Raw genomic sequence first — 5,573 nt, 5'->3', positions numbered from 1 at the left:
AATAATTTCTTGCTGGTGCAGGATTGCTTTGTTCTGTCGGTGCAAAGCTAGATTCATCATTTCTCTGATTTGTCTTCTTGACTCATTGTTTAGTGAATTCTTGCTTGATTTCATTCACCTTTTCCTTTCCTTTTACATTAGATCCTCTATTGTTTGTTGGTATATTCTTGTTTATGCAAAATCTTGCAATATGCTCAATCTTGTTGCATGCATAACAAGTTACATTGTTTCTTTGAATAGATTTTCAATAACCTTGCTCGGTTTGAGTTCTGTATTGATTAGATAGATGTCCAAATCTACCACAAGCATAGTATTTTACATTCATTCTGCAATCATTTTACTTATGACCATATTTATTGCATTTGGAACATTGATTGGTAGATGAGTTTGTATTCCGATTATTCCTATATCTGCATTGATTTGCTCTATGGCCAAATTTGTTGCAATTAAAACATTTGCCATTGAATTTATAAGCATTAGGCTTGTTGGGACTGATTAAAATTGAGTCAATTTTATAGGCCCATTTCAAATTTTTGCTCTGCATACCTAAATGAAGTCAGTTTGAACGGCCTAGTTAGCAAGGGGGTAAATGGAGCCAGTTGATTTTCAGAGGGTAAGGCTCGGGATTCATGTCCCACACCTTTCATTTGGCCTATTTAGTGATGTGAAACTTTCAAAATTCAATTTGGATAAGTTTATGAGGTACCCGTTTTGAGGGGTGAGCTGGAAGTGCATTTTAGGCACAAATGCAGATTTTATTGAGTAGCCTACTTTGAGCGATTACATCTTTTGCCCTGTTGATCGTCATGAAAAAACTCAAAGTGGATTCAATTCTATGCATAAATGTGAGTCAACTTGCAAATTTTCAAGTCTTAACGAATCCATTTGCTTAGTTTTTGAAGCCGATTCCATTTGCAGTTTCTATGTTTTGGCAAGTCCCTGTTTCGACAGCTAGTCGGAGCCCTGTTTTGCATAAGTGTAACAGTTGCCTAAGTAAGCGTCATGCCATAATGTTTGTTCCGGGCTGATGTTGGTATAAGTGATGAGCTATGCTTCGAATTTGAAGGCTCTACCAATCCGTTTGATCGGTTTTCAAAAGAGCTCATTTTGCCATCATTTTCAGTTATCTGCACTTCCAGTGTTAGATCAATTAATGTAGCCATTTTGGTGAGCGTGCTATTTGCATCCTGTCAGTCGGGTGATTGAACTGAGAATCCAAAGTTTTAGTATGTACTTAAAGGTACCTGTGTTCCAAATTTGAAGGCCTCCGGAGGTCGTTTGATATTTTTGAGAAAGGCATCATGTGTTGCCAGGACATTGACTTCATCAGGTCCGCAGTGTCGACAAAGCCAGTTGGGCATCTTCGGAAATTAATATCTCTTCGCTCGGGACTCATCTTGAGAAACTGTTTGGTAGAAGTTATCCTTGTATGTCAAAGTACATGCCTGTCAGATGGCGAGCTCCAGAAAGGTGTTTTGACAGGTTTGAAAATTACGTCTTTGCGATTAAATGCGAAAATTGTGGCGTAATTGCCTGAAAGTTGCAAAATACAATTTTATGATCCAAAAACTATGCCGATCGTTCCCAAAGGTATATTTGAGGTCCGTGAAGATATTCCAGAGGCCAGTTGTATGAAAACGAAATTTTTTTTAGTTGGACCCACTTTGGGGCCCAACCTGGCTTGATTGCAATTCGCCAGTGGGATGGTGAGAGGTGACTCCAGTTTATTGGTCGTTAATGAATTGATGGTGTATGTCTTGCATATTAGTTTTAAACCTCAAAAAATTTAAGAGAAATATCAAATGTACCAATGTATCACTGTGTCTGATTTTGGGAGCAATAAAGTTGGGATATACTCTCCAGTGGAAGCCCAATACAAGAAATTACCAACATAACCAAAGGAAAAGATCGAGGCAATAGTGTCTCTCTTCTTAGTGCAACAAATGACAATGAAAGCAACACATTAATCCTCCAAGAGAGTAGTGTCAACATAGACGGTGGAGGAGGCATTTAAAAGTTTTTCAAACTCCAGCTCCCTCACTTGCGTACCCATCTCCCTCCTCTAATGAGTTGCGTGGGAGTCTTCCAAAGATGCTCGATGTTACAATGCTGGGTGGACAGAAGATCTGCGTAGAGTTATTAGTTATTTGTGTGATGAGAATCCCAAGGCCCCTTTACCAGCAGTTGGGACATGCGTTGGTGCAAATATACTGGTCAAAGATCTTGGAGAGGAAGGGGCAAATACTCCATTAGTTGAAGCTACAGCTATCTGCTGCCTTTGGGATCTTGTGATAGGTGATCGGTTTATAAACAGAAGGCTTATCCAAAGGATTTACAACAAGGTTCTGGCTACTGGTCTTTAGGGTTATGCTGAGATGCATCAGGGTGCTCATGCACAAATCGCAGATTGGGACTGCATGAAAAAGGCACGTTCTATCAGAGATTTTGACAAATATTTTATGTGTCATATTGGTGAATATGCGACGGTGGATACATATTACCGCAGCTATAGCAGTGCTTACTTTGTGAGCAATGTATCAGTGCCCTTATTATGTATAAATGCTTTGGATGATCCTGTTTGTACCCGAGAGGCTATTCCATGGGATGAATGCAGGCTAAATAAAATGTAGTTCTTGCCACTACATCACATGGAGGTCATCTTGCATGCTTTGAGGGACTAACATCGGGTAGCATCTGGTGGGTGCGGGCTGCGAAGGAATTTCTCTCTGTTCTTTATTCAAGCTCCCTAAATGCATAGTGGAAAGAAGACTCCTGATCCAAGCTCAACACTTTCATCTCCTTTTGACAAAGGCCTTTATTTGAATTCGCAGCAACGATGAGGAAAGGTAACCAAGAAGGTGTAGAGGCTATTGACATGGTTGAGAAGAAAGAGTTTTGAATGCCAAGCAAATAAAAAAAAACTTCCAGGCAGTCACTCAGGGAAAGCAAAAAAATGAAGTCCCAGGCTTAACATCATTATCCCACATGCACTGGGATGTGTTCTTTTTTAATGTTTATATGCAAAAGCGCACAACAATATAATGTCTAAGCCTTAAAGGCTTTTGACACAAGATGTCCATGGGCGCTCAAGGCGGGCCCACACGCGTGAGCGCGCTTCCCAAGGTGAAGGAAGAGTTGACTGGACAAAAACCAAGTGGACCCCACGCAGGCACGCTTCCCGAGGCAAATAGGCGAAATTTTGCAGACGAAGGCAGGGTTAACGAGCGAGCATGTTCGAGAGAGATCGACGGCTCGCGCTATTTCGCGAAGGAAGATGCACGAAGTTTAAACCCAGCGAAATAGCGAAAATGAATGTGAGCCGTCCATGTGTCGTGATAGGTGGCAGTTCAGCAAGCGGGTCCCGGTGAGGTGGCATCCAGTGGCGATGGCGTGGCATACGAGTAAGCAATCCAGTGGCGATGACGTGGCGGTCAAGTGGCAAAGGATGAGGTGTCATCCCAGGTGGTGCCTAGTAGACTTCATCGACCAATCAGATCCCGCCACGTGGCAAGACATCAGAGCACAAATGGAGGCAAAAAATTTAAATTTAAAATTGTTTATTATATAGTTTTAGACTATATAAATAAATGAAAAATTTAAATGTTTGAGCATATTGGGGAATTAATTCGCCCAGGACTCAATTTTGGGCCAAAGTGTAAAGTGTTATATATTTCCGAAAAGCTCTCGGAGCGAGGAATCCGATTATGAAGTTAATTTTGGCAAATGTGGGATATTTTGGATGCAGTTTTCACGGGAAAAAAATTCAGTTAGGGAGGAGAGACACTTGGCAATTTTCAGTTGTGAATTTGTTTTTCTTCCCTCCTCTTTTTATTCCCCATTCTTCTCAGTTGTAAGGGTTCCAGAAATTTGGAAAATGCTCCAGATTTGATGGCTTCCATTTCTGAATGTCATGACCCAAATTTGTAATTGCTTTTGGTTTGTTTCAGGGTATAGAGATTGCAAGGCAATGTTGTAAATGTGATTCTAGTTGCAGGACTTGCTTGTGTCAGGCATGAGTAAATTCCTCATAGTATTGTCTCTGTGTAAGTATTTCATTATTATGAATTGAATCCTCAAGGAGAATAAGATTTGTCAATTTCAAAGAAATTGTGTGATTGTTTATAGGTATCCTTCAAGGAAGGTTTTAAACTCTGTAGTCAATCATAAATGATGAAATATATTTCCAGATCTGATAAAATTGTGAATGAATCAAATAGTGCATTAATATAAGGTATTGATGCATGAATATCTTGTTTAAGGAAAATAAGCTTGCATCTATGATTCATATTTGTAGTTATGTCTGTGACTCTGTTGCCCAATGAACAAGGCACTGGTCTTGCAAGTTTGGGGATGTTTTCAGATATACATTTTAAAAGATAAATCTATTTTCCCTTCATGTTTAGGGGTGTGTGTGTTCCATTCTTTCCAAGCTCTATTTCATCCTATTGTCTATACAGATCTAGCCAATCTGTAATGTTTCCTAATATGTTGAGCTTGTGAAATGATCTATCTGCTTAATGTTGATGCAGTTATGTGTCTGTAATTGTTGTATTCAATGCACCAAAAGGGTGTCCCCCCCTAGGTCTAGTAGAACCTGAAGTGCAGGAGGATCAATTAGGGTCCTATGTTATGTTGTCCAAGCCCTGATGTGTTTTGTAGACTGAAATTGGCCATTTCATAGAAAGATTTGCAGGTGTTCTTGGGTTATCACTTTTGGTGAACAACAAGGCTATCTTACCGGTTTGTTGTGATCATGATTATTTGCAGTTCCAGAACTTTCTCCATGTTCAAATCCAAGTCCAATTGTATATTTATTAGGTCTTTGATTTTTTTAGCATATCATAGAGCTTGGCTGAGCTATTTTTGAATTTGTCTTTGTATTCATTTGTAGTGACCATCTCACTTTCCACAATGTTAACTTGTCTCATAAGTTCCTGTTTGTCATGTTGCATCTGAATCAACTATGTTTTAAGCATATCATTTTCATGACTAAGCCTTGTAGATTCATCTGATCTTTCATTAAGTCGTCTGGTCAAACCTTCCTAATTATTCTTTTTATCTTCAATATCCTTACATAGTCTCATGGTTAAATCTTGCATCTCATTCTTCATGTTACTATTCTCTTGTCTCAATTTCTCTATAATATCTCTAAGAGTTTCTTTTTCTTCATCATCTTGTTTTTGCAGTTGCACATATAAGTATTTTCTCTTATCCTGTGTCATGGCCAGGTTTTCTTGAAGTGCTTTAATGAATTCTTGAGTAGATCTGAGTTCTTCTTCTAGTTTGATATTCTTTAATTTTTCTACATCAAACTCTTCAAGAGCCGCTTCCAACTGTTGTCTCAAATTTTCCATGGGTATCGGTTTCAGAATCTTCCTCAAGTTGTTAGGCTTCTGCAAATAGATGACCAAGCTTTGATACCAATTGTTAGATAATTGGTTAATCCCAAAGACACTAAGAGGGGAGGGGGGGGGGGTGAATCAGTGTCAGACCGGTTATTGAAAGATTTAAACTTATTTGCAATTTTGTAACTGAGATTAATATGCCGGTAAGAAAAAAATAATGTAGCAAAG

The 5,573-nt window shown here is 39.1% G+C and overlaps 1 pseudogene; it reads left to right on the top strand.

The window, feature by feature from the left end:
* The first annotated feature begins 1,571 nt into the window (after positions 1-1,571).
* LOC131062753 (uncharacterized) lies at positions 1,572-2,840 on the top strand (annotated as a pseudogene).
* The last annotated feature ends 2,733 nt before the right edge of the window (positions 2,841-5,573 follow it).

The sequence above is a fragment of the Cryptomeria japonica genome, chromosome 9 (genome assembly GCF_030272615.1).
Source record: "Cryptomeria japonica chromosome 9, Sugi_1.0, whole genome shotgun sequence".
In the NCBI taxonomy this organism is placed as follows: domain Eukaryota; kingdom Viridiplantae; phylum Streptophyta; class Pinopsida; order Cupressales; family Cupressaceae; genus Cryptomeria; species Cryptomeria japonica.
The sequence above is the reverse complement of the archived record's forward strand: the minus strand, read 5'-3'. Positions and strand labels throughout refer to the sequence as shown.